We start from the raw sequence: 16,296 nt of genomic DNA, 5'->3' as shown, positions 1-16,296 counted from the left end.
AGAATTATCACACCAAACATATAGTATATAGGGCCATGCCGGTCACCCCCGCCAATGCCGCTGGCCCCTGGGCACAAAATATGCCCCCCAGCATGTATGCCTAGTTTTTCCCCACAAGCAGGAGGGATCAAGTGTTTAAATATCACAAACATACAAAAAACTAGAACTCTTGGTTCCAAAATGATACCTTTTATTAGACCAACTGGAAAATGGCAAGAAAACTGTCCTTTTCTGCAAGCTTTTGGGATCAAAGTCCCTTCGTCAGGCTCTGGGAAAAGTGTAGATGGTACAAGATGGTAAAAAGTCCCCATAGGTAGGAAATAAACTTCATTTTTGCACGGAGAGAGCTGAAGATGGAAGTCTGTCCCTCTGGGTCCAGGAGAGTGTCTTTGAGAGCTGTGTTGAGTAGCTCTTTGATGAGGTGATGAGGTAGAATTCCTTCCCTGAAGATGGGAGGCAGGGAGGTAAAAAAACTTCCTTGTAGTTTTGCAATGAAGTTTAAAATCCAAAAACGGCTGAAATTCAGCATCATTATTATATCCATATGATATCTAATCACCTCTGTGATTAAATATGACAAAGGTATTCAGAGCACAACCCTATGATGGGTACATTTATGAGAACCTAGAGACAAGGAGAGAGAGTAATGAAGTCACGGAGTTATGCCAATTTGCCTGATTGCTAAGCATAACAAAGCAAACTGGAAATATCTAGAACTCCCCATGTTTCAGAAATGCTCCAGGTCTGTGTATTATGATTACTTGTTACCTCTGTATACAGGAGTTACAAGACTGAAATGACTCCCTCTACTTGATGTTGGCCCATCCCTGTCTTCCCCAGCAGGCGGCACTACATATAAATCTATCCCAAGAAAGTGGACAAATCATGATTGCATGCAGGGTGGTTATATAAAAATACTTCACAAAGACTAGAGGCAAGGATTTTTAGTGATCATCTATTATTGCACCAGCTATATGTTTCGGAAAGCTGTTGGGACAAGCTTTCTAGCATCAAGTGCCCTTCCTCAGGTCATCTTCACAAAGATAGTAATCCACTTTGCTGTTTCCAGGTTGATTGGGAGAACTTCATCTCCAAGTGTTGTACCCTTAAGGGTGTAACTGTGCATGTGTGGGTCTGATCAGTGAGGGAGAACGAGACGTGAAGACAGCTGTACAACTCCTCCTAGGCTAGGCAGGCTTCAGAAACGCTGGGTGAATGCTGAGGGGTACAAGGCTGAGTTTTCACTCACTCTGCTCCTGGGGTCCTGGAGAAAGACCTGTGATTTGTGAAGCTCTTTCGCTTATCACCTGCAGCTCTTTGCAGAAATCATGATCAAAGTGGACAGGCAGGCTGACCCCTGTGAGAGTCTACAATGCTTCCAATCTTGACTACACAGTTTATGGTGATGGAGAATTGCTCTTGGGCTTTCCCTCTAGCTTTCTCCTTCAGCCTTTTAGTTAGGGGCAAGCGAGCTAGGGGGCATCTGAACTCCAAGGCTAGGGACAGACATTACACATCAGCTGGTTTAAATGCTCAGAAACTGGTTTAAACCTGTAACAGAACATAAGTTCAGTGCACATAAACCAGTTTCAAAAACAGCTGAAACTGGTTTAAGATAAACCTGGTTGAATGTAGTATGAGACTTAACTGATTTGGGTCAAACTGGTTTATGCAATGTCTGTTTCAGACCTATAGGATACCTGCCATGAATTTGGGAGTATAAAGCCCCAGGCTGGAAGGGAGGTAGGAAACAGACTTGAACAACTGAGCTCTGCTCAGTCGATAGAATTTGGAATGGATTTGGCTGATTTGGCCTGAGACCTGAATTTTTTTTAAAAAGAAGCATTTTTTTTGTTCCTGTCCCTGTACTGGGTTTCTTCCCTTCCAGCAGGAGTAATGCAATGTATGCATCTACTCTAATGAAACCCACATAACATTCCACTAGTATGTGTCTGTTTGAGTTGGAGGATGCTTGCTGCGCTTCTTATTGATTACCTGAGATGATGCAGATGAGCTTTGCTAATTGGATTTCTCTCCTGGCTTAGTTAGTGAATGGAGCTGTGGTGGGGTGAGCATGCCCAGCCCACCACAGCTCTATTGTACTATTAAGTGTGTAACATGTTTTGCTTTGACTACAAGCTCCATGGGGCAAGAGCTACTTATCTGTTATGAGTTTGTGCAGTTCCTGGCCCAATTTGACAGTGCAAAATCAATAACAGATCCATGAGGGCAAAATTGCGCTATGTAAACACTGCCCTGTGGAAACACAGGCCAAATGACCTGCTGCCCAAGCACAGCGCCTCTGCAACCTGAGGGCATGTCGCATAATTGGCATGCCAGTGTTGAAAAGCCCATTGTTATTCTAGCCATGCACTTACACAGCAGACAGGAATAGCAGAGACCCCCGTAGGGCAAGCACAGCAGCATTCTGCACGCCCAGGAATAACCAATGACATATGTCATCGCTGTGAGATCCTGCTCAATGGACTGGGCCAGCTGAGGGCACTACTCCTGTTTCCCTCCCTGCCTGCTGTGGTGTTGGTTTCATGAGACCCTGGCTAGGCATTAGTCAGAGGAATTCTGGCTGTCAAGCGTGTGTCAGGGATGTCACCCGGCCAACAGAAAGCTGGCACTGTGTGCAGCATCAGGGAAGTACATGGGCCAGTTCCTCAGTGGATGCAAATGCCTGTAACTTTGGGCAATTTGCACAAGGTGGAGAATCTAGTTCTCTGGCTGAGAACTTACAGTGCCTGTGATTTGCCAGGGTATCAGACTTCCTTCCAGCCTGTGAGGGAATCAACATGGAAAAAATAAACTAAAACCCACTAGAAAACCTCCTTTGGGGCTGTTTAGAGGTATGCACCAACTTTCCAAGTTGGCATATGACCTAGTTGGCTTCACTGCTCAGTGGATGCAAAGTCAGCCCCCTCCACTGAAGTCAATGCTGAGTACCTTCAAGGAAATGTTTGTTAAGATGTGGCCCATTCTCAGAATTTCACTGCAAGTCCTTGATACTGAATATTCAGAACAGGCTGGTTAGCTGTCATGGGACAGGGTAGTCTCTTGGGACCCTCTTTACCCCATTTTCTGATTTGCATTTCTATGTTGGGCATCAGCTCAGGGAGGTCCCATAGAAGTTTAATGGGAGGTCAGGCTGAATGAACACAGTCAAACCTTCCTGGTATTATAATCTAATCTAAATCCTCTAAGATTAATTTAAAATGTTCTGTTTCCCTGGGATATTTCTGCCAGCAAACTTATTTGCAAAAGTAATCATGGAGAGGGAAGCAGTCTTTGCATAAAATAATCCAAATCCACCATTTAGGTCCTCTACTTAAGTGCCCAAAATAAATTGTAAATGGCACTGAAGTGGAGAACAGATCCTCTGCTGTCTCCCTGTAAGTTCCAGGCACAAAGAGATGCATCCAAACAGGGGGAAAGGGTGATTAAAAAAAATTAAGTACATATATGTAGTAATTGGGTTTTGAGATGTTTGCTCAGCTCTACCTCCAAACCCAAAGAGGTAACAACTGGTAATTTTCCTTGGTTACAAAACTGGAGCAGTAACAATAATACAGCTTCTTAGCAAACTAGTATTTATTAACTTTTATTCCATCAGAAACCAAAAAAAAAAATGCTGCTGGGCACCAGCTTAAATAAATACATATGATTACCCCTGGCAAGCATGCGGTATTCTCCCATATTAATAACAAGCTGCTGCCTAACCAAAACCAGTGCTAAGTGGCATGTAACCACGCTGACTTCCTCCTTCAACCAAGACCCTTCAGCTCAAAATCCTGCCTCGCAGTAGACATCCATGCAAAATCTCTGCAAAAGTGTCTTACAGACTAGTAGAGAAATGGCCATGTAGTATATGTGCTTCTTGGCTAGGCTTCCTGTAGGACTGGTCCCATTTGTTTCAGTAGGGTTGTTTTTTTCAGTTCCTGCTGGATCTTTTAAGGGCAAAGTGATGCTGCCCAGAGCCAAACAGCCTGAGACTTTAGCCAGAGGTGACCGAAGCCAAGCACATGACTGGCCTACCATAATTAGGCCAAAACCCTCCTGATACCGACTGCCTTTATGCTTTCCTCCTCTTTTCCTTATCCTTTGTACTGAAAATTATTTTATTCCTTTCTACTTAGTAACCATGTTTTCTGCAAGTCCATTCTTAGCATCTGAAGATGCAGCATATCAGGAGGACCAAGCCAACCACTTCAGGTTTGACTTTTAGGCATTCACTTCTGGTTCAGTCTGTATCTAGTTTTAAGTGGGCATGATGTCAGTAGCTCCACACTGTTAATCCTTAATGAGGTGTCAACTACTCCCATTCTTTGTAAAAGAAGGGAGGTGTGAAATGAGCAGGCAGCTGTATTGTACTAGGGGACAGTAATAATGGCCGGACACAGACAGCCCCTGCAGGGGTGGGTGAAATTATAAAACACTGTGGCTGTATACATCTCTCCCCCTCATGCTTCAAAAAGCACGAGGGAAGAAGCCTGCCAGAGTCACCTAGGCCCTCCCTGAACCACAGAGAGGTTGAGCTGCTCTGAGCCTTTTGTATATAGGTGGGATATAAATCTAAAAACTAAATAAAAGTCAAATCAATAGAGCTGATCCGGCTTGGACTTGCTGCCTTCTGCACGTCCTTTCCAGCACTATTTTGTTTTTTAAGTCAGGCAGGGCTGTAACCTACTTGTTCTGAGCAAGTCAAATAATATGGCTTCCACTTGTCTCAGAACGAACACAAGGCCCCTAGTCCCATAGCCCAGGCCAGAATGATCTCTCCTCAGAGATTTAGGAACACATAATGATCTTCTGTATTAACCTGTTGAGAAAGATGAAGGAAATAGAGCACTGACTAGCTCAGGGAAGCTGCCTTAATGTAACAAACAGGCCAGCAGCCCTGGGTGCCACCTTTGTGAAGGGATGCAAAAAAACAGCCCCCACCACAGGCAGCAGCTGGTTGCACCACTGCTGCCGGTGCTACACTACATATTGGTGCCCTCCATGATGCAAAGCTGCCCTGCTGTGCCTCTGGGGGTTGATAACTGGTTGCAGAAACGGCTTGCCTCTGACACAGGGGTTCAGATGTGTTCAGTCTACTAGCATCTCCAAGCCATCTTGGCAAATACCATGTTAGTGAGTGAGACAGAAACACCTCAATGGACAGATAAGCTCTGCCGAATGCGTGACCGATCATAGGGAGTGAATCCAGCTGAATATCTAATGTGCTGCCAATGTTAGAGATTTTATCATGAGCTTTCTGACGTCCCAAGTTTTCACTTCAAGTCCCAGGTCCTGGAATCATGCAATTACCTGAGAACATAAGTGGTTTTGGTTTTTTAAACAAAAAGGTCATTTCCAGTCCTTGTGTTTTCAAAGAAAAGCTGAGGAATGTGTATCCTAAAGGAGCAAACCAAAAGGCAAATTAATTTCCAATTATTCTCTAAAAATCAAGAAGTATACAGTGCTACCCCAGGGATGTGGGCAGTGGAGTCCCCCAGGGCTCGGTCCTTGGGCCTGCACAGTTCAACATCTTTATCAGCGATTTAGATGAGGGGGTGAAAAGCACCTTGTTCAAATTCGCAGATGACAATAAGATGTGGGGAGAGGTGGGCATGCTAGAAGGGAGGGACAGGCTACAACTAGATCTGAGAACAGGATGGGATTCAGTACTGACAAGTGCAGGGAACTACACCTAGGGAGAAAGAACCAGCAGCATACCTATAGGCTGGGGAACTCTCTTCTCATCAGCACAGAGGCAAAAAGAGATCTTGGAGTCATTACTGATACCATGATGAACATGGGCCACCAATGTGAGGTCAGTATGGCTAACCGCACCTTGTCATGCATCCACAGATACATCACAAGCAGGTCCAAGGAGGTGATCCTCCCCCTCTATGCAACATTGGTCAGGCCGCAGTTGTAGTACTGCGTCCAGTTCTGGGTCGCACTTCAGGAGGGATGTGGATAGCATAGAGAGGGTGCAAAGGAGGGTCACTCACATGATCGGGGGCAGCAGGGCAGGCCCTACGAGGAGGGGCTATGGGACCTGAACCTGTTCAGTCTCCACAAGAGAAGGCTGAGAGGGGGTCTGGTGGCGGTCTATAAACTTACCGGGGGGGACCAGTGGGGAATAGGAGGCCCTGTTCCCCCGAGCACTAGAAGGAGTAACTAGGAATAACGGCCACAAGTTGACTGAGAGTAGGTTCAGGCTAGATATTAGGAGGCAGTACTTCACAGTCAAAGTGGCTAGGATCTGGGATCAACTTCCAGGGGAAGTGGTGCTCGCCCCTACCCTGGGGGTCTTCAAAAGGAGGCTTGACTATCACCTAGGTAATTTGATCCCAGCATTCATTCCTGTCCATGGCAGGGGGTCAGATTTGATGATATGCTCAGGTCTCTTCCAACCCTATCCACTATGAAATTACCTACTGCCTTTCCACACAGAGCTCAGGCCCAAAACTTAAATGAATCCAGAACCACTTCAGACCATAACAACTCACCACCACTACTCCCAGCCATGGCCCTGTGCACACCTACTGCATTTTTAAAGGCTTGGAGTAAATACCCCTGCAGCACAAGAGGCCCCCCTTAGCATCTGAATGTTTTGTAAGATCAGACTCATAATAAGCAACTCCAAGTTCAAAAGCCATCTACCTGGAATTTGACTTGCAGGGATGCTGAACAATTCCACCATTCAGAACTGTGGAGACCCAACAACTTGGGGTAGAGGATGAAATCAAGCCTAGGGTCACCTAATTTGTGTGGAGCCACTTGCAACCCCCTGGCATCATTGGGTAGAATAAATCTTTTGGATTTTCACACTGTTTGGCAACATAAATACACGTACAACAAATCTGTTTGGGCTCCAACCCAACCCAACTGCTTTTCTGCTCTTGATGGTTGAGTTGTGCAGTAAATGGATTGCTTAGTTCGCCAACTGTCCCCTGAAAGGGGACCAACACCCCCCTCTCTCCAACTGGTCCATTTTCAATCCGGAGGTGGAGCCCCCAAAGGGAATAAAAAGGTAGCATGCCCAGCACACGGGCAGCTGCATTGAGGGATGGAGAAGAGGACGAAGGAGAGCTGGCAGAGCTGGCCAGCAAGGCAAAGCTGTTGTCCCGGAAGAGCCCAAAGCCTCCTCATTGGGTAGGGAGTGGTGAAGCGGCTGCATCCCCCAGCCCCACTGCGAGGGGGCACAGCAAGCGGTGCACAGGTCAGTGCACAGAGGGTCCCAGAAGGACCAAGACCCTTGAAGCTGCACGAGGCAGCTCGGGTCTACAAGCCCTGGCAAGAGGCCAGGCATGTGGTGCACAAGTCAGTGCACAGAAGGTCTAGGAGCGGGCTGGGATTCTGGAGCTGCTTGGGTCTCTAGTACCCCGTGCGAGGCCAGGAACACAGTACACAGGCGGTGCACAGAGCTTCCAGGAGCAGACAGAGACCCTGGCACCATACAAGGTAGCTCGGGACTCCAATCCCTGGTGCAAAGCAGGGCCACCAGTGCACGGAACTGTGCACAGGGCTCAAATCAGCTGAGGAAGGAGGTGCCTCACCCGGGGAGGGCAAGGTTGGCCTCACCGGATCTTGGGAGACTTGCAAGCTACAGGGGAAGGGGATTTCCACAGGGGAAGAGGGATCTCCCCCCCCCCCCCCATCATTTGGGACTGGCTGCTGGAGGAGAAGCCCCGAAGGAGCAGGGCTCTCTGGGTTTATTGGAGGCTCTCTCCATGGGCTATTCAAGATGGATTGCAGAAAGGCCTGAAGAGCACTGAGAATCACTTTTTCCCCTCTTCTTATCTTTGGGGTCCCACTATTGCTCCAGGGTAACCCAAACTATTCTTTTTGTTTTCTTGAGAATCTAAGTTTGTCCTTCCACTGCCCTGTGTCTTATATTTTGTGAATCCTGCACCTCATGCTTTATAGGTTTATACTTCATTAGAGTATAAGATTGCATAATGTTCACTGAGACCTTTGCTTTCCAGATCCCCTCACCTACATCCAGAGTATTTGCATAAGTTGTATATATATTGCATGTAGTACCCATGTCTTATAAGAAGAGTTAAAAATGGAATATATATATTAATAAATTTGTATATAGTTAAGTCTTAAGCCATGTCTCGGCTTTACTCTATAGAGGAAGGAGGAAACTGCATGCAGTAGGCAGTTTCGCCCCACAGTGTACCTGCCCTGCTAACATGCCCTTCAGTTGGGGAGGGGAGTTGTCGCAGGGCACTAAGGTGCCTGCTCCTTTAAGGGCAGAAACTGCCTAGAGAGAGGGTCCTAGCAGCCAGGCAGATGCAGGTTACTATGGCAGCAGGCTAATGAGGGAATTAGCCTGCACCGGGTCAGCTGACCAGAAGGCGGCAGGGCCTGGGGCATATATAAACCCCAGGGCTGAGGCCAGCAGGAGTTAGTTCTCTGGCAGCAGCCGGGGGAAGGAGCCTGCAGAAAAGAACTGCCCAGAGATGCTGTGGCTGCCTGATATGCTGCGTACAGGACTAATGGAGCTCCCACCCTGAGCTACAAAGTACTTAACGCTTGGGGAGAAGTTTGCCTCTTTTAAAGGGACAGAGTGCACCCTGCACTGTTTTCATTACATTATAGCCCAGGGGCTTGTGTGTTCTGTTGTTATTTAAAGCACTGGACTGGGCTAAGGCTATCGGGGAGAAGGAGACCTCATTTGGGGCGCAGAGACGAAGGGGCTACGGCGAGCCCAGCGATGATAAGAGGCCAAGCTAAACTAAGGTCTCAGAGGGAAAATGTTTAAATACCACCTGCGAGGCATGGGGCATGGTAAAGGGGTGGTTTTGGAGCCACGCATCTAGCTCATAAGGCTGAGGGTGTCCCGTGAGGTATCCATTGAGAGCAGGACCCAGAAAAGGGGTCTAGGAACCCACAGGGTTCAGTGGGGTCCTTCAAGACTGTGTCCAAACAAACTCGAGGGCAGCCTTCCTATTTGTTACAATTACCAGCAAGACTTGGCAGGTGAGAAAAAGGATGCCCTTAGGGCAGGATTGCCACAGTCACAGAGCCCTAGGGGCATCACAGTCATATACAGGGAGGAACCCAGCGTCCCTAATTAGGGAAATAACCCTTTGGGCAGAATATAGACCTAGAGAGGTTTATCATATGACAGCGGCCCCACAGCTCTGGAGGAAGAACTGAGGGGAAAAATACCATTGTAGGAGACTTTAAAAGAGAAGATTTTAGGTCTTGGCCAGAAAAGAAGCAAGGCCTGGAGCTAATCGTGGCAAAGACTGTGGAGGGGCTGAAACAAGAAAACTTCACCTAGCTATTGTGGGTGGATAAGGTAGAGGAAAAAGCAGCCCAGTTAGAGTGAGAGTTAGACGTGGTGAAGTCCCAGAAGGAACAAACCAAGGCAAAGGTGGCTGCTTTACAGCTGTGAGTACAATCCGGCAAGAAAGAAGGAGGGTCCAAAGAAGTCAGGTGCTTAATAGCTGTGGAGGCTGAGACAACCTGAGCACTTGAATGGCTCATCGCGAATGAGGCTCAGAAGAGCCGGGAGTGGGAGGAGAAGATGCAGAAGGAGATGACAGCATGGATGACAGGGTCTCCTGAAGCCTGCACAGCCCAGACAGAGGAACAGAAGGATGTGCTACGGAAAGTGGAAGTGTCAAAGGGCCTTACAGGAGCCCTCCAAAAAGAGCTGCACAGCCAAAAGGACCAGATATAAGAGTTACACCAGGAATTGGAGAGATGGCAACAGAGATGCATGCAAGCAGAACACCTTGCGGAAGAGCTGCGAGACAAGCTGATTGAAAGCCATACCCAGGCAGAGGAGGCAGGAAAGGTGGTTTCAAAAGAAATGGAGAAAGTGAAATAATATATGGCAAGTTACAATGCGTTGCAGGACCAGAAGCAGTCCCTTGAAAATGAGGTAAAAGCCAGAACTGAAGAATGTGACAGGTTGTGAACCCAGTTGCAAAGAGTGGAGGTGGGAAAGGACCAACTTGGGGAACAGGTACAGGCCCTGAAAACTCTTTTAGAAGTCAGCACAGCTGAAGAGGCAGTTATGAGTGCAAAGAGAGAGTGGTTACAATCTTGGGTGCAAGCTGAAAGAGAACAAGTTCAGTCACTAGAACAAGAGAGTCAAATACTATGCAAGACAATGGACCAGACGGTTATAAAAGTCCAGGATGCCCATGAAATTGAGGTGCCAGGCGCCGCATATATTGCAATGCTTGCTGAAGCAGGACTGAAGCCTCAAATGCTGAAGACTACAAACACACTTGGAGAGAGGATGTCTGTGCTGGGAGCCCAGTTGGCGGAACACATAGCCGTGGCTAAAGGCGAATGCCAAGAGCACTTTTGTGAGCTTGAGGCATTGAAAGAGTCCTTAAGGGAGACTGAGACATAGTTAGAGGCCATGTGGCTAGCGGTCCTGAAGCCTCGGGAACATGTGGAGCTACCTGGATACTTGAGCCCAGAGAATCCAGGAGATGAGGCAGGACCAGTGCAATCAGAGAACTGCACCATGACGGAGGGATCCATAGGGGTAGATCCTACAACCATACAGGAAGAGATCCTGCCTGCATTCATAGGGTGCCTGAATCAGAAATGGGGCCAGTTAATAAGCCACCGTACAGACTAGATGGACCAACTAAGACAGAAACTGGAGGAACTCATTAGCAGGCATAACAAGAGAATATTTGCAGTGCCAGATTGGGTCCAGGCGGCTGAAGCAGATACAGCAGACATAGCGGCTATGTAGAAAAGTAAACAGTCCAGTACAAGAACCAAGACCGGTGGCCTGATTTGCCAAGGCTGCACACAGAGGGTGAAACATCCAAAACCTAGGGGACAGAGACCACAGGTGGCTCAAGGCCTAGCACAACGTAAATCAGAGACAGACTCCAGAAGAGGGAGATTAGTTGAGCCTGTACAGGGCAAGCAGGCTGAAGAGCCAGAGATAAGGAGGAGGGGACGACCACCCAAGGACATTCTAGAGAAAGCAGAACCAGGTCTAAAGTCTCATGACTTTAGCCATTTCTCAAACTGGGAGTAGAGTAGACTTACAGGTGCTGGTTTCTTCAGACTGGTTGAACTAGCTCTACATGGTGCTTTTTGAACTGCCAGTAACTGGGTGCTGAGACTCTGCAGGAGAGCACCATGTAGGAGTGCAAGTGTATTAGCATAGTTGACAGGGGTATTTACTGCCCAACTCCTCATGGAAATAGAATTATAAAAAAATGGGGCTGGACAGGACCTCAGGAGGTCAGCTAGCCTTACTCCTTGCTCAATGCAGGATCATCCCTGTGCGAACCACCCTGGACAAGTGCTTGTCGAGCCTGCATTTTAAGACTTCCAGTGATGGGGACTGTACAGCCTTTTAGGTCATCTTTTCCCTTGCTGAACCACCCTCAGAGTTAGAACGTTTTTATCAATATGTGCCCCACCTTCCCCTTCCTGCAGTATAAGCCCACTTTTTTCTGGCCACTCGGCAACAAGCATAGAAAATAATTTATCCCCATCCTCTTTACTGCAACCTTTTTCATAGTGGTAAAGCTGTCCTGTCCTAACTCAATTTAAAAGCTCCAAAAGCCTCTCAATGCCTCTGTCTCCAAGAGCTAGCTCGTTCTTGCCCCTTGGTTACTTTGGGGTGGATCATTTGTGTGGGTTGAACCTGCAACCTTGCAAATTGTCCTTCTCTGCAACAGTCCACCAACCCCAGTTGTGCCCATATGATGGAGCTGGCCTGGAGGTGCTGTGGCTCAACCTTATTTACTCAGTTGCCCTTCCGCAATTCAATGAAGAATGTGAAGCCTGAGGGACCACTGGCAGCATGAGTTCACATAACACACATCCCAACAGATTGCAGATCCCCAGGGGCAGTCTCAAGCCAACTGGTTTCTTTGGCCTCACATAATGCCTGCCTAAGATTTTGGCACCAAAATCCCCCTCAACGAAACCGCTCAATTAAAGCCTTTCCCACAGCACTGAGGTGACAAGGCAGCATTCACTTAGTTGGGCCTAATCAAGCGTCGCCATAGTAATGGAGCATGGTGACATCCCAGAAAAGAGAGGCCCTGCTGTTTCCAAGCCTTAGGCCAAAAAACAGCCCTACAGTACAGCCAAACTGCCTCCAGTTGGCTTAATGGGGGTGGCATGAAACACCCCGATTAGGCTAGCACAGCATTAAATCCTCCTGTTGCAGTGGGAATGTCTGGGAGGTTCCCAGCACCTGCCAGGAGGCAACTGGGATGCACTGTGGCTGGCAAGAGCATTTATATTAGAAGGACTGATACTGTGAGGGGCTCTGTCCCCCTGTCCCACTCACCTCTCAGACCAGTGGAAGATACCTGGTACCTCAGTCCCTTTTAGAAAAGTAATTTTTCTCCCTCCCATTCCCCTTCGTTCTAGGCTGGGATTTTTCACACACATCCATGGGAACAGACACAGACCCTCCAAGGTATTCTCTCATGGATTTAATTGAGTTGGGGTGGGAAGGCCGGGGGAGGGAGACTGTGGGATCCAAAAGGTCAAAACCCTACTGGTTTAGACTATTTCCAATGCTAAGCACTGCTGAACATCAGGGCCTTTCACCTCTCTGGGCCTCAGGACTTACCTCTCAAACACAGCTAATAATCCTTCCTTGGCTGGTTTTGCTAAGCTCTTCTGAAAGGGACCGGTCTCTTCCAAGGAGTCTGAGCAGACCCAAACCCAAATGGGCCCCAGGTGCTACCGCAATACAAATAAACATGAGTACCTTTGAGCTGATAGTGGGCTAAGTGAGGACTGTTCTGGCCCACAACCCAGATCCTAGTTTACAACTTTGCATGATCCCTAGCTCCCATGCCAGACTTGTGCAAATGATTGAATTTCACCCTAAGATTGCAAGGACGATAAAAATAACCCCGCGTCAAACCCAACATCATCAACAACAACTTGACCCACCCCCACAGAAGCAAAGCTAGCTGACAGGGACGACGTGCAAGAGGAGCAAAAACAAAAGGAAGAGGGAGGAATAAAGATGAGACCTGGCACCAAAATAACTCCTGCGCTGGGCCACCTTGTTAGTTGGGGGCAGGTCAGTACAAGCTATTTCTGAGTGGCCCTATTGCTCATTAAATCATCACCACGGCCAAAGTGTAGCACAACGCAAAACCACAGAGGGAGATGCTCCACATAGCACTCTAAATAGATGCCAGCCAGATCTGGCATAGACAGGCAGCAGGAAAGCTATTAAGAGAATGTGAGAGTGATGTTGGCTGCAGAACTCAAGGACGAGCCCCTGACGGAGGGGAAAGTGTTGCTATATGTTTATCCTAGGGCAGGAGTGGTTCTTTAATGACCGAGTTCTGGTTACACACAGACAGCTCCTCCGGATTATGTAGACAGTAGCTACTAGTCTTCGAATGGCGTGAAGCCTAAATTTAGTGCGGTGAGGTCGCCCCACGAGCATCCCACAAATCTACTCTGTCTGCAGATGCCTCGTGCCTCAGCTCCATTCTCTCCCTGGTCTTACATAGTGAGAGGCTGGAACTGTTCCATGGCAGCCAGTGCACTTCAGTGCCCTCGGGGTTAAGTAACCCTGGGACTCAGCTGAATGAGGAGGCTACTTTCTGTTGTCTGCTCTTGGCTCTGAATGGAGGTGGACAGATGGAGAGGTGACCCACCACTGCCCCCCCAAGAATGTTTGCCAGAGACTAGGTCAGTTCGGGACTTTCCTGGCTTTAAGGAAGGGCAGTGATGCACTGAGAGCTGTGAGCAAATGAGACATTTTGCAGTGTGCACAGGCTGCGGTTATGCTGTGCAAACTATGGTGTAAGAAATGATGCAGAGCAGAGATGATGTAGGATGCTTGCATTATCATTGAGACACAGGAATTGTGTGAAAAGACAGAGTCGAGGTGCATGAGGACAGACGGACAGAGGGTCAAGGATGGGGATGGGTCAAGGGGTGTGAAATTAATCCTTGTGCAATGAGTCAGCACAGTGCCTAGGCAAACCTTCAGCTGGTGTAAAGCAGCACAGCTCAGCTGAAGTCAGTGTTGGCAGGATCTGGTCCCAAGTAGCAACGCATGGGTGTTATGCTGAATTGTCTGGCCTTGGCACTGGGGGTGAATCCTGACCCTTGGGCCCTGTGTTTAATTGCATTTTTGCTTTTCTGACCTGTTCCCTCTCAGCCAACCCTACTAATAAAAGGAGCCTTTCAGCCACCAGGCAAACAGCAAGCACCTCCTCCCTCTGCCTTCCAGCCCAGGTAGCCTTGCCAAGGTCAGGCTGGGTGGCAGTGGTGGGTGGTGCAGGGAGCAGGGCAGCCAGCTGTCACGTCTGGACCATTTGAAGGATGTGGTGAGAACAAAAGGAAACATGTGGCCTGTGAAACTTTGGGTAGATGGAGAAGGTGGTATGGTTCTGGAAGAAGCATGGGGAGAGCCCAGCATTATCTAGGTTGGTTATTCCTACCCGAGAGCCCAGAGCCAAGCTCCTCAGCTCTTCTCCTAAGAGCACCCACCACAGTGCCTTGGGTATGACATGCCAGTCTCTCCAAGTGCCAGGGACTGGAGCTGACAGGAGATCTGGTCTCCATTTGCATCCTTGACTTCACCATTGCAGACTGCATGTAATACTACTGTATTGTTGTGTGCATCCTCTACCTTACCAGTTAGAGTATGTGCAATGCTGCACAGTGAGAACAGGAATGTTTTGCACGAATACAAGCAATAACAGTACAAGTGGGCACTCAGGTGCATGCTGCTGCCGCTGCACCCGATTCTGATCTTTGTTGCATCCACTGGATGCTCATCTAACCCTATTTCAATGGCACTGCTCACAACAAGTGCTGGATATGGCCCTCGTGAATGGTAATGGTTCAGATGTGAATCTAGTCTCGCTTACATCCATGCATCCCCCTGTGGCTTGCACTGGGTCATCATCATCAGCTTGTACAAGTAGCAGAGGGGGTTAAGTGTGTGGCTGGAGCTTCTCAGGAGTCAGCGGCAGTCGCGTGCAGCACGAGCAGGGATTGGTTTCTCAATGTGTGCCTTTCTCATGAGTTCATCCTCCTCAATTATGGGGCCACATTCCTAGCCTCTGTGCAAAGGATGACTTCACCAGCAGACAACTGCATGAATATTCCCTAGAAGCAAGCGAGCCCTGGGACATGAAGCTGCCATCAAGTGGGAGGCAGGCTTCCAAATGTCAATAAAGCCAGCAGAATGCTGACTCCCAGATGCCAGGCATAGCTGGGGCAGGGCTGTGGGGCTCGGGCTGCCTATGCTCATCAGCTGCTGAAAATTCTTTGCACACAGCCCGCTCACACACACGGCCACTCAGCCCATCAAAACCGTTCACGCACACAAGTCAAGACAGCGTCCTGGCTCCCAATGCTCTTTTACTGGAGGTGCCTCTCACCACAGGCCACGCTAGGTGGGCTCTGGGCCATACAGAAAGAATGCCTTGTTTTCTCAGAGCTATCAGGCACACGCCTCTGCTTTTCTCATTCCTAGTCTTGGAGCAGGGGTAGAAGAGGATGTAAGATTCAGCTGATGGGGCAATCCCAACCAGGAACCATAAGACTACTGGTGAATCTCGCCCCCAACATGCATATTAGCAGGGGGAGGGGCGGGGGGACAACGACACGGACGATGGGACACGTCTGATGTCAAAAGGTCTTGGTCATCCCAGAACAACCAGGGTCTGCCCAAACCTATGCCTGAATTCTCGTTGTATTGCATGAATTTGCCATAATGAAGAACAACCCCATGCCCCAGCTCTAATGCTGTTTCTCTTTCTGATCTCCTCCCATGTGCTTGGCTAGATATGAGTAGCCTACCACCCCCTCTAAAAAGAGATGGCTTTAGCTCCACTCGGCTCTGTGATGCTGACTTCAGGCTGGAGTAATCACAGTGAGCTTCACACTCTTCCATCACATCAGCATCACTGAGATGGGACCCTGACCACAAAACTCTTTGGCACTGTATGTGAGCCTGGTGCGTTCTGGGTTAACTCATTCACTGCTGGAAGGTTGGTGACAAACTGCATCTGCCCTGTGCCCAGATTATTATTCAGCCTGATAAAAATCTCATGGGATTCAATTCAGTGACTGCATGCCACAATAAATTCCACGGAGTGACCGTTTGCAGAGCTATAATGAGGTATGGGTGGCTGTTTTACAACCCACGAGCCCTGTCCTGACCTCAGTCCCGCTGACATCAATCTGCTGTAATTTCTTTGAAGCCACCTGAGTTGCATCAGTAGAAAGGAGAGCAGAACTCAAAGTACGGACAGATCCCTGGCATGGAATCCCTCAATTGTCAGTACACAGGAC

General features: G+C 48.4%; 1 protein-coding gene across 1 annotated transcript in view; it reads right to left on the bottom strand.

The window, feature by feature from the left end:
- Window positions 1-460: 460 nt before the first annotated feature.
- The window catches only part of TGFA (transforming growth factor alpha), a 72,729-nt gene continuing 56,893 nt past the window's right edge, over window positions 461-16,296 (bottom strand). Inside the window, exon 8 of the transcript XR_003096083.1 lies at window positions 461-624. The gene's annotated coding sequence lies outside the window, so the exon portion shown is untranslated. The remainder of the gene's footprint in view (window positions 625-16,296) is intronic.

This window comes from Alligator sinensis, unplaced genomic scaffold, assembly GCF_000455745.1.
Source record: "Alligator sinensis unplaced genomic scaffold, ASM45574v1 scaffold1030_1, whole genome shotgun sequence".
Lineage (NCBI taxonomy): Eukaryota > Metazoa > Chordata > Crocodylia > Alligatoridae > Alligator > Alligator sinensis.
This window is presented reverse-complemented; position numbering and strand designations above follow the sequence as displayed.